Below are 13,530 nucleotides of genomic sequence, written 5' to 3'. Positions count from 1 at the left end.
TGCGCCACCAGGGAAGCCCATGCCTTGTGTTTTTAATTGGTATTTATTTCTATAGTCTCCTCAGACCTTTTTTGAGATCAAAGTCAGACATAAAAATAAATAAGACAGAAGCTGTGTGGCAACGGCATAGACTCTGTCCAAATGCATCTTGGCAGGGAAATCAGTAATGAGTTTTCAATATCGAAGCCTCATTGGAGGCAAGGACCTTTCCAGTGTCTGGAGGGATCCGTTGCCTTCAGCCGGGCATCCCTAAACCTTTCTTTTTCAGCCTCTGCCTCAGGCTGGTGTGGGGCAGCAAGTGGGACCTGGAAGAGAGTTGGTCCTCGAGGCTGATCAACCTCCAGTGCTGTAGCCAGTGCGGGGGTGCTTCACTCCTGCAGGGAGGCGGGCTGAGGAAGCACGGGCGGGGGTCCCCAGCAGACAGTTCTGAGCCAATCACAACGACAGAGGGGGGTTCATTTATTTCATGAGCTAAGAAGAAATTGGTTGGCTAGCCAGGAAGTTTAGCCACATGTATACCATTATTTCTGTGAGAAAATGGGTCCTAAATTCTAAGCCATCGGTTTAGAAATAGACTTTTGGGGGCTTCCCTGGTGGCGCAGTGGTTGAGACTCCGCCTGCCGATGCTAGGGGACGTGGGTTCGTGCCCCGGTCCGGGAAGATCCCACATGCCGCGGAGCAGCTGGGCCTGCGAGCCATGGCCGCTGAGCCTGCGTATCCGGAGCCTGTGCTCCACAACGGGAGAGGCCACAACAGTGAGAGGCCCGCGTACCAAAAAAAAAAAAAAAAAAAAAGAAATAGACTTTTGAGATGCGATCGCTTTCTAAGTTGGGCTGTACCTGTGCTCATTCATCAGTGTTCTTTTCAGTAGCTGTTCCACCACATGGGGGCTGTGTGTGTACAGTTCCATGTGCATTTATTGAGCCTGCCTACGAGCGTCACCGTCCCAGGACCAAGGCGGCGTGCCCGGGGCGGCCGTCCTCCTTCAGACCCCGCAGTCTGTTAGAGAGAACGTGAGCTGTGCCCAAGGCTGGTCTGAGTGGGCTGTGGCCCTTGCTCATGAAGAGCTGATGATTATCCAGATGTGAATTCGAGCCTTTCAGACTCACATTTGGCCGTTTCATGGCTCATTAGTTTTAAGGACGGGCAGAGAGAGATGAATCGGGAAAAAGTGAATTCAGTTTGGAGCTTTTTAAAAAGTGGTGGATATGAACTGAAATGGCATTCTTAAATGATCTGGGGATTTCATCTATGTTGATCCTGTTCTATAGTTTCATAGATAACTGATTTGATGGTTTTTTTTAAACAAAATGAATGCACGTATATGGTTAAAAAGGGGTATGAAACGGAACGCGAGGGCCTCTCTCCCTCCCCAGTTCCTCCCCAACTCTAGCCTCTCTGCAGAGGTAGCTACTGTTAAGTTTCTTTTGCTGCCCTCTGAACTTTTAAAAAATGTATATACTAGATACCTTGTTAAAGGGACACAGATGGGATCATATTACACACAGTGGTCTGCATCTTGTTTCTCCTTTTTTCATAAGGGATATTGCTTGGAGCTATTTCCACGTTGGCATGCACCGACCTACTGCATTCCCCTTAGAATGGCAGAGTGTTCCTTTATATGAATGACATGACTCTCTTCATCTGCTCTCTTTTCATGGACATTTAGGTAGTTTCTAGCTTTTCGTTACTACAGTGCCCCATGAAACTCTTGGGCAAGTACCCCTGTGCCCCCCCCCCCCCAGTACCTGGCATGGCAGTCAGCACTTACTAGCACTTACTAAGTGGGTTTTGGGAGGATGAACTTTTGTGGATAGTTTTGGAGTTGGAGTTTCATGAAATGGTTTGGAGCAGTTGGAGTGGGAAGACCTGGAAGATACAGGAAGGTTGGTTGTTTCTTGACGGCCAGGGAAAGGGTGGCAGTCCCATGTTCTTGCTTTTACACATATTAGCTCATAGAGTCTTTATAACACCCTCAGTGAGGGAGATGTTATTATCTGCATTTAATGGGTGAGGATATGAGCGGAGTCAGCGTTTTATTTACGGTCGCTCTGTAATGGGTTTCGTTCGTGTGGCCTGTCGATGGCAGGTAACTGTGGGCCAGCCACTGACTGTGCTTCTTTGCTCTGTGTCTTTCCTGGCACCCAGCGTGACGCTGGACTGAACACAGGATAGCCTTATCCATTCAGGTGGTCGTAGGGCGGATGGTTGAGTTTGCCGAAGCCTGGCGCAAAGCTGGGGCGTCTCTTCTCAGAAAGAAGAGTGTTGTTCGGACGTTGTACCTTATCTTCCCCAAAACTCGAACGTAAGGTTACTTTGTCTGACGTACAGTATGCCTCTACTTGCTCAAAAGCGGATGGCCTGATCGCTGTTCCCTGCTGGGTGTGGTTCATGTCGATTTTCTTTCTTTTTAAATATTTATTTATTTGGCTGTACCGGGTCTTAGTTGCGGCACGCGGGATCTTCGTTCCCGCACGTGGGATCTTTAGTTGCGGCATGCTAACTAACTCTTAGTTGCAGCATGTGGGATCTAGTTCCCTGACCAGGGATCGAACCCAGGCCCGCTGCATTGGGAGCGCCGAGTCTTAGCCACTGGACCACCAGGGAAGTCCCTCGATTTTCTCGTAGTGAAAGCATCCTCAGGAATGATGTGCGAGCGAAAGTGCTAGCTGCCTCACCTTAGAGGGGCTTGCAAGAGGTGCGTGGCTCGTCTTTCATGGCTTTGCTAAGCACTGTGGGTGCTCAGGGCACACAGATGGACTATGGGGCAGCAGCCTTTCTCCCCACAGGTCCAGCTGGCTCCGGAAGAGGGTCCTGACAGCCCTTCCCAGTTAGGGCATTACACAGGGTTAGGTGGAAAGGTCTTTGACTCACCATCGACGTTCGGTCGGCTGTCAGAAAATGGCCAGTCCCCTCCCTCCACAAGTTTCTGACTACTCGGAGTTTCTATTAAACCCTCCAAACTTCTTAGACACAACTCTAAATCCAGTTCTGCCGCCAGTTCTTCTGCCTCCGTCCGCAGTCCGGCTGCAAGAGCTATGGATTTCACACTGTACGATCTATTCTGTTCACTTTCTGTGAAAGTTCTGGGGAGTTAGTGCATTTCCCGTCTTGCGGGGAGCAGCGCGGTGTGCCTGCCTTGACCCGGGACGGGGGTTGGGGGGAAGCGTGCCCTTCCTGCTGCTGACGCCCTGCCCCGACAGTCGTCAGAACTGCTGCCCTGTCGTCACTCTCCCCAGCACCCCGGCCGGTGTCCTCCACCAGCGGTGTTTTGTTTTCAGATCAGTCTTACTGTTCAATCCTGCGCATGTCACGTGCTTTCCCATCACTCTCTACCTTCTTTTGGAGACGCGCCGGGACCTTGTCCCTCTTCGTTCCCTCAGCAGCCCTCACAGCACGCTGGGCTTTCAAGTTGTCTGTCCTCGCTGCGCGGAGTGTCGCCTCGGTGTTAACTGGAAAGTGAGCAGGGCCGGGGTCCAAACTGCAGTGTGTTTAGTCAAATCAAATTAAAACTTTTTTTTTTTTTTTGCCGTACGCGGGCCTCTCACTGTTGTGGCCTCTCGCGTTGCAAAGCACAGGCTCCGGACGCACAGGCTCAGTGGCCATGGCTCACGGGCCCAGCCGCTCCGCGGCACGCGGGGTCCTCCCGGACCGGGGCACAAACCCGCGTCCCCTGCATCGTCAGGCGGACTCTCAACCACTGCGCCACCAGGGAAGCCCTCAAATTAAAACTTTTGAGCAGACACAAGAGGGGGAGGATACGTGAGCATTTCCACAAAAGCGTTTCCTGAACCCCTGCCCTGGGCCAGACACTGGCGGCCACTGGCGGTCACAGGGCGGATGTGACAGGACCCCTAAACTCCCGAGACGCCTGGTCTGCGGGAGGAGAGCACCCCAGCAGTGGGTGGGCAGGGGTGTGAAAGAGTGGGCCTGACGGGGAAAGCACACAGGCACTTGGAGACAGCCTCCTACCAGCTGCCGGGTGGGCGCGACGCGCTCCCTGATGTAAGAGGGACGGTCCCCCCCGATCACAGCATGGGACGGCCCACCCCACGCCAAGCAGGCCTCCGGCCTCAGCAGCCTGCCCATTCGTACAACACTTTTAGGACCAAATAAGATAATGCAAATGAAACCTTTTGTGCTAATGATTTTAGTAAATAGAGCCCCAAGGAGAAAACTCACATCTCCTTTTCTGAAAGTTCAGGAAATTTTCACCCACGCGACACTGAGCCGGGCCCCAAACCATGGGAGCTCCAGGGAAGAGCATTGCAGGTGGAGGTAAAGACCTAGACTTGCCTTCAGGAGCTCGCCCTCTAGTGGCGGTGGATGGCAGGGGATGGAAGGTGGCTGTGGAGTGGCAGAGACTGGAGCTCTAGCGGGCTGGGGGCCGTGGCCAGGACCTTCCCTGGTTGTCTGGATTTTAATCTGTCAGTGAGGCATTTTCAGGGTTTCTGGGGAAACCGGTACAGGCCAGGCTCTCTGAGCCCCACCACTTTTGCTTGTTCCGTATGTATGCAGTCCTGTCTAGGCTCAAATTATGTTCAGAAGGAAGGGTTTTGTGATCTCCAGGAAAGAAGAAAAGAGAAACGTGCAATGAATGGGGATCCACTGGAGAACCGCAAGCAAGGAGTGGGTGTGCTTGCTCTGCTTCCCTCTGGGCTGTCCTCTGCAGAGCCCTGTGTAGCCACCTGAGCCTTGTAAAGTCTCGTGAGAAGGGAGGGAGGCAGGTGCAGTGCCAGCAGCGCCCCGAGCCTGGCCTCCCGGGGTGCAGGAGCGGCCCTGGGCTCTCCTGTCCCCACTGGTCTCCACCTGCCTCTCCTCGTCTTCCGCATCCCTTCCTTTACCACGGGCAAGCCCACACGCGCTCGCTCTTCATCTCCTGGCCCCGGACCAGGCTCGCTGACCAGGTGCGTGGGGCGGAGCTGGCCCTGGCGGGCTGGAATGCTGTCTTGGGTGGCGCTGCTGCTCCCAGCTAGGAGCCCGAGGGGCCAGAGGCGGTGGAGGCTCTCTGCTGGGATGCCAGCGTGAGGTTCCAGCAGGCACGGGGTCAAGGTGCCAGGCGGCAGGTGGAGAGAGGTCCCCGGCTCAGTAGAGAACCCCGCACAGCATCGCATTCTGGCATGTGTTGTGCTCAGGACACCCGCAAGAGGGCCACAATGGAGACACGTGGGGGACTTGAGGTCAGACTTGGGGAAACTGCAGAGCAAACTCAGAAGCAGAAAGCCAGTGGGGGCAATACTGAACATCGGGCTCTGAATGACAGACGGAGGCAGAGATGCAGCGTGAGGCTGTGGGCAGCCCCAGCTTCCCAAACAGCTGCCCGCCCTGGGAGTAGAATCGGCACGTGCCGCAGGTAACTGTCGCGGGACCTTGTCCTTGCCAGGACTGCACAGGAGAAAGCTGCATGAGAATGGAAGCTGAGTCCACCAGTGGAATTTGTCATCTGCTTGCATTTGCTTTTTTACCACCAGACGGTCTTCCTCTTCTCTCTCCATCCCCCGTTCCCTTAAGGACAAAAAAGCCATACAAAACAATCTCCGTCACAGATTTTAATAAGCAGGACACAGTGACAGCTCTTAGAAATGATAGCTGACAAGCTAGGAGACAGAGCTGTAAAAAGTTTGCTGACATTCTTCCAGAAATGTGCTGCATTGGGCGGAAAGCCATGGCTGTCTACGATACTTAAAGAATTGCTTTCCTTTTTGACCCGAGTTCTGCTGTCCTCCTCCCTGTGGGTGTTTTCCCCCAGCCCACCCCAGCCCACTTCCTCAGTAGGAGAAAAGGTGAGGTGGCACCCAAAACAGAGCATCAAGACGGTGATGTCCCCATGAGATCGGTTGAGTGTAGCCGCTGTCAGGTGTGGGCCAGCAGGTCATTCAGACTACGTGCCCTGGACTGTTTCAGGGCATATTTCCTTTCACTTTTTAAACTCAGATATTATGCACCGTGTACCTGCAAGGGCCAAGTGTGAGGTCATGCCGATGTGTCCCTGCCCTCCCGTTTAGGAGGGGCAAGGGTGGTGACAGCAGGTAACGCCAAGCACTGCGCTCGCTGTGCATTTCCTGGAGAGACGAGAGTCCAGGAGATGCACGCATGGGGCTCAGACGGCACTGGGGTGGTCAGTTCAGCAGAGTCCTCCTGGGTAGATTCAGATCTAGGAGGAACTTCATGTTTAAGCTGAGACCTGAAGGAGGAGTGGCGGCTGCCGTGGAGTCGGCACAGGGATGCCCCTGGTAAGTCGAAGCTGCAGGATGGGATTTGCGGGGCACAAGCAAAGGGCTGCAGGTTCCTGCCCCAGGGTGAGGGGTAGGTCACGTCGCCTCTGACCATGGGGAGCCACGTCAAACCTCAGCTCTTGTCACTCTCTTGTCCTCTTTACAGTTAGAATCCAGACTTTTAGAAACCTATCTGTCATCACACAATCTGACACACATTCCTTCCAGAACATAAATCGAATAGGGAGGGAGGGCAGTACACAACCTAAGTTAGGGAATCCTTACCTACTCTGGCATTTTTGCTCTCAAAGCTGCTGCTGTTTCTAATCAGTCTTTCTAGGCATTCCTCTCCACACAAGCTGAGAAGTTGCTATTTTCTCCTCTGTCTGGTGGTTAAGTTTTGGGTCTGCTGGTAAAGACTTAGGCCCAGTATATATCTGTTATCCCATTTGGGGGGACTGTGTGATGTGGTTGGAAACAACGTATCTTTCTCACATTCTCACTCACTCCCCATGAGGTCATTAAAGCAGCGTGTCCCCTGGCCCCCGGCCCGCGGTTGCTGAGCTGCTCTGTTGGCCTCTTCACGTTGCAGCTCTTGAGCTCCAGGCAGTGCCGTTGAAAGGGGTGCCTTTCCTGGATTAGGCCCTTAGGGAGAGTATTGAAGGTCTGGTCTTTCTGTAGTGCTTCTGTTGGAATTGAGCCCATAACCAAGGTTGATTATATTCGTTTGTTGCCAGCAGATAACAGTGGCACTGCTGTTTCCATCTGTTATCACTGCTTTCAGATCATTCTAATTAAATCTCCTAGTCGTCAGTTTCTGAATGAATTATGTTTTGGGGCATTTGGAAAATTTGTCACATAAACTCTTTGGGCTGCAGCCCGTGCATTCACTTCATGTTGTTTTGTGCCCCGAAGTTGCACCTCTGAGTATTTTTAGTAGCTAAGAACTCTCTTCTAAGGGCACGAGGGGTTGTTTTGTGGTTTGCCTCTAAGACGGGCTTTGGGCCCCCTTGGTTTGTGGTTGTTCGTGGCAGGTCAGCCATTCTGAGTACCTTTGTTTTGATTTTGCTCTCAGAGATGCAGTAGTTGGTAGTTGACATAGCTGAAGTATAACCCCTAAGAACCCGTAAAAGGAGATGGAGGTGGGCTCTTCCGTGTGGTTTCAATTGTCATTTTAGTTTTCTTCTAGACAGTGAAGTGATGCCTAAAATAAATCTCTTTCTGACCCCTTGTGAGAGATGTGTCCGACATCCCAAAGAATGAGATTGTGGCACAGGAAACGGCAACGTCTATATACTGCCAGAGAAAGTGCCCCGACGTTAGAAACCGACTGACCTCATTCAAACCCAACTTTCTGCTTGCTTCTTGTGTTAACCTTGGCCAAGTTCATTCACCTCTCCCGTACTCAGTTTACCCACCTGTAAGTACATAAGCTGCCTAATTCCCAGGGCTGTTACGCTGTTGAATGAGATTTCATATGAAAAGCCCCTGGAGGATAATAGGTTCTCCATAAATGGCGGCTGCTATTTTTACCTTACAATTGATCCGGAGTGAAAAGATGCTCTACCTCGTTATTAGGGAAATGCCAGTTAAAACCACAGTGGGATACCAGTACAATACCAGATGATTAATGTGGAGAAACTGGAACCTCATACATTGCTGGTGGGAATGTAAAATAGTGCGGCTGCTTGGAAAACAGGAGGTTCCTCAAAAAGTTAAATGTAGAGTTGCCACCTGACCCAACAATTCCACTCCCAGGTATCTACCCAAGAAATGAAGACACAGGTCCAGACAAAGACCTGTATGTAAATGTTCATAGCAGCCTTATTCATAGTAGCCAAAACGAGGAAACAACCCAAATGAATGGATAAACAAATTGTGGTGTATCCATTCAAGAGAATACTATTTAGCACTGAAAAGGAGTGAACTGCTGATAAATGCAAGGTTGATGGACATATGCAGACATAAAAGACTATAAGTTGTATGATTCTTATTTAATTGAACCTTGTAGGAAAGGCAGAGCTATGGAGATGGAGAATTGGTTAGTGTTGCCTGGGCTGCAGTGGGAGCTGGACTTGACTGCAGAAGGAAATGAGAGAACTTTTACGGGGGATGGAAATGTTCTAAAACTTGATTGTGGTGTTGAATGCACAGCTGCGTAAATTTCTAAAACTCAGCAAGCTGTGCATTGAAAATGGGTGACTTTTAGGAACTCCTTGGTGGTCCAGTGGCTAGTACTCCATGCTTTCACTGCCGAGGACCTGGGTTCAATCCCTGGTCAGGGAACTAAGATCCCACAAGCTGTGCAGCTCGAGCCCCCCAAAAGAAAGAAAAGAAAGAAAATGAGTGACTTTTATGGTTGTGATTTTGTGACTTATAGTGAGGAATATATACCCCTGTAAAGGTGTCTGTTGTTAGGTTAAGGAAGTGACTTTTGGAAAGCCCGTAGGTAGTCTAAGGATGGGGGCTGCTTCCAGGGGAACCAGCCATGTGATTAGATGATTGGAACTTTCAGTCCACCCCCAGATCTCCAGAGGAACGGACAAGAGCGGGAGATTGAATCTGTTTACCAATGGCCAATGGTTTCATCATGCCTGTGTAATGAAGCCTCCATAAAAACCCAAAAGGATGGGGTTCACAGGCTTCCAGGGTGACCACGTGGAGATTCGGGAAGAGCGGTACACAGAGAGCATGGAGACTGTGCCCTGCCCTTCCCCCAGACCTTCCCCTATGCATTGCTTCCATCTGGCTGCTCCCGAGTTATATCCCTTTACAATAAACCAGTGATCTAGTGAGTAAAATGTTTCCATGAGTTCTGTGAGCTGCTCTAGCAAATTAACGGAACCCAAGGAGGGGGTCGTGGGAACCTCCAATCTATAGCCGGTTGGTCAGGAGCACAGGTGACAACCTGGACTTGCGATTGACGTCTGAGAGGGGAGGGGAGTAGGGCAGTCATGGAGGACTGAGCCCTTGACCTGTGGGCTCTGACGCTGTCTCCAGGTAGTGTCAGATGGAGTTGAATTGTAGGACCCCCGGCTGGTGTCGGAGCATTGCTTGGTGAGGGGGAAGCCCACGCACATCGGGCATCAGAGGTGCCGTGAGTGTGGTCATTGTGTGTGAGGGAAGCACAGGGGGAGTGTGGCTTTTCCAACGCAGTGGTGTATAAATTAAACCTCACGTTGAGTTAGAACTTGGATGACATGACAGTCTCATAAATTGCGCTTTCTATTGATAATTGTGTTAACAGAATAACGTGGTTTTCCGAACTCTTGTGCTCAGGTGAACAGGAGTGCTCCAGGGGATCCTGTCTTTTGCGTTAATTTAGGGTTATGTGCCTGCTGTTACCACGACATCTTCTGATTATTGTTAGAGGAACTTAAGACTCAACAGAGAGATATTTGTCAAGTAACCCGAAAGAAATCACACTGTCCAAAAAATAACACTATAAAGTTAAGCTTATATATAGTCCCATTCTTTTTCCTATGAATATACATTAATATTTATTTTCATATTGTTAAAATCAAGTATATGTAATGTGTTTAAGACTGACTGCATAAAATGAGCATTTTCCATGATGTTAAAATTTTTATAAATACGGTTTTAATTACTGACTACGTATTTGTTTCAGTAACCCCTTCTGGCCTTGTATATTCTTTTTAACAAACTTTGCTTATCTGTTACTTCTTATTTAATTCCTACCTGGATAATGTTTACTTTTGTCAACCAATTATATTTCCTTAATTTCAATATCTCTTTATATCCACTCTCGAATTCTGTATTGGACCGCAAATGATCTGCTTTTTAAAGTGACATTTATCATCAGTATTTTGAAATATATCTTTTCATATTATTTTCTCTCTCCTATGATTTATAACAAAAATATACTATCTTAGATATACTATTTTACTGACTTTATTTTTCTTAGCAAAATATTCCCGTGCTATTGTATGCTTCTCTACAATGTCTTTTGGATGTGTTATAATACTGTTAGCCAAACCCATATTCTGAAAATTTTGGTTAGTTCCAATATTTATTAATAACATTTTTTCACAATTGTTAATATTATTTCCTTGGGATAAATGTGTTTTTTTTACATCTTTATTGGAGTATAATTGCTTTACAATGGTGTGTTAGTTTCTGCTTTATAACAAAGTGAATCAGTTATACATATATCCCCATATCTCTTCCCTCTTGCGTCTCCCTCCCTCCCACCCTCCCACCCTCCCTATCCCCCCCCCCCCCAACTCCAGGCGGTCACAAAGCACCGAGCTGATCTCCCTGTGCTGTGCGGCTGCTTCCCACTAGCTATCTACCTTACGTTTGGTAGTGTATATATGTCCATGCCTCTCTCGCTTTGTCACAGCTCACCCTTCCCCCTCCCCATATCCTCAAGTCCCTTCTCTAGTAGGTCTGTGTCTTTATTCCTGTCTTACCCCTAGGTTCTTCATGACATTCTTTTTTCTTAAATTCCATATATATGTGTTAGCATACGGTATTTGTCTTTCTCTTTCTGACTTACTTCACTCTGTATGACAGACTCTAGGTGTATCCACCTCATTACAAATAGCTCAATTTCGTTTCTTTTTATGGCTGAGTAATATTCCATTGTATATATGTGCCACATCTTCTTTATCCATTCATCCGATGATGGACAAGGGATAAATGTTAATAACCCTGTTTAAGTTATGTACATTTCAAAGGTTCTTTGACATATATTGAAAAATTGTCCTCCTGAGACATTATACTCCCAACAGTATCATGTGATATGTATTTTCCTTCATGCCCTCATCAACTGTAGATACTAGGTCTTTTTCTTTTTCATTAAATAATTTGATATATAAATCCATACTATTATAATTTACATTTATTTGATTAATAATGAACTGCATCTTTTGAAATAGGTTTATTGACCTTTTGCTTTTCTTCTTTGAAGAATTCTCACTTCTATTACTTTTATGTTTTTCCTATTGGGGTTTTTATCTTTTCTTATTGAATTATATAAGCTCTTTATTGTTTAAGGGCATTAATCTTATTCTATTTGAATGCTTTCCTCTATTTTCCTTTTAATTTTGGTGATCTAATTGAACTTGAGGAAATCTGCTCTCCTACCATTCTATTATGAAAAACCAAAGCAGATAAAGCAAAGAGACTTTATTTAGAGTATGTTATGGGAGTTCACAGAATTTTCCCAGGGATATGCAGCTGGGACTACTTATGTCTTATAGTCTCCATGACCCTAAGATCTTCAGGATATTAGTAGATAGCGCTACATCTCTGTTGGTTATTTGCTGGCCATATATGAGGTGGTTTCTTCTGTAAGAAACTGGGAGATTTTTTATTTCTGTTTTCTTGAGTTTCTCTGCTTTTATTCCCTTTAATAAATGATGTTTATGAGCGGCCTCGTACTCTTATTTCTAAAAACAGCAGCAACAACAAAACAAAAACAAACACAAAAAAACCAAGGTTCCTTGGAAATGTGTTCCTGAAAAAAAAAGAATGTCCAGAAGCCCAAGGATTAAGTAATAAACACTTAGGGAATTGATTTAAATTCCAGTACAGGAATTTAAAGCATGATCATTCCTATTTATTATTTGAAATTCAGAGACCTTGAGATAACTAACTGTCACTCCCTCCATAAATTCTTGATCAGACTTCAAGGCCTCTCCATGCCTCGTGCCTCTCTCCCTGGTCCTGAGCACAAAACCCGCCAGCGTCCGGGAGGCTCCCTCCTTCAGACCGCAGAGTGTGGAGCCCATGCTAACTGGGCTGAACTGGACGCAGCTGGATCTCAAGGCGCATCTGAGTTCAGCTTTTGACGAACGTGAAAGCAGCACCTTGTCCCAGCACAGCGCGGAGAGAGTCGTCGGGCTGATTTCTCTTGGGGCACAGCAGACTGTGGGCTTACTGGCCCACGGACAGACTGGCTAAAGTTATTACCACAATAAGTAAAATAAGGATCCTTACTTTCCAGGTGTGGGTGGGATTAGTTCTGTGGGTGAAGCCCTCGTTTGTCAGTTTGCTGTTCATTTAAAGATCCCACCTAAACCGCCACTGAACAGAAGGAAGAGGGGTAGGATTTAGATAAAATCCTCAGCGCTTTGAATCCCTTCGACTTTGCTCTTGACTACCACGTGTCCCAAAGTCACAGGTGGATTCGCTTCTCTCAGAGTCGATCAGAATTGTGGTAGAGCTATTCTTTGAACTTGGAATGGAAAAAGGATGTACTATTTTATTAAACGGTGGTATCCTGGTTCTTCCTATAGGCGGTAGAGATAGATGTAGAATAATTTATGTCAGTATGAGGGTTATTATTTGGGATTATCAAGGATTTGTTCTTTGGGGCTTATTTAGATCTTGGCTAACTATGGATAACTATATTTAGGAGGGCTTAACTACATTTATAGATATCCTAGTCCTTCAATAACAGACCACTGGGATTCTTTCCTGAGTACAGATGTCTTACAAGCCTTTCCAGGTTAAAGCTTAGATTCCTCACTTGGATTTCTCCTGACACTGGATGTTCTCTCACAGTTCCACAGATTCTGCTTTGTTAATAGTTTATAAATTGTATGCCGCTACTCTTTACACTCTCTTCAGGAAATAGATGGTTGTGCTATCAGTGCTTCCAGTAGACACATCATGAGCTCTTGGAAGGCCTGCCGTTTGCCCGGAACCTGGTAGAGCATCTTGGCTATTGTGGGCGCCCAGTCAGTGACAGAAAGTAGCCGACCTGACCTCTTCTAACAAGTGTATTTTCTGTTTCAGTAGATGGTCAGTTTTTGAGAAATCACGGTAGTATCTTTGCAGAATGCATACAGCTACTTCTAGGGGTAGACATAAAACCCTGAAATTGATTTTTTTCCCCCCGTATTTACTTTTCAAAGTCTTTTTGGAGAAGGGTTTATTGTTTTTAGGGAGATTTTGGAAAACTGCATACCACAGAGTTTTCCAAAATGTAAGGTATTACATATTTAGAATCTTTGTTCTCAAGAGGTTCGGAAGCATGGCTTCTGCTTAAATGATAGATGATCGCGGGAAAAATGAGCCTTGGAAGTCATTTGTTCTAGAGAATTGAGAAAGCTGGCTTCAGGGTGCGCATTTCGGGATAGAGTTGCTAACTGTGGCTGTGGCATTTAGTCAGCTACACCCCGGTCTGGCATTTAGATATGTGCGGTCTCAGTTACCTCATAAAGCCGTCTTATACATTCAGCAGGGAGGACAGTCTGTCCTGTTTTATTTATTTTTTTATAACATCTTTATTGGAGTATAATTGCTTTACAGTGGTGTGTTAGTTTCTGCTTTATAACAAAGTGAA

The sequence above is a fragment of the Phocoena phocoena genome, chromosome 9 (assembly GCF_963924675.1).
Source record: "Phocoena phocoena chromosome 9, mPhoPho1.1, whole genome shotgun sequence".
Classification (NCBI taxonomy): Eukaryota; Metazoa; Chordata; class Mammalia; order Artiodactyla; family Phocoenidae; genus Phocoena; species Phocoena phocoena.
Note: the sequence above shows the minus strand (reverse complement) of the source record.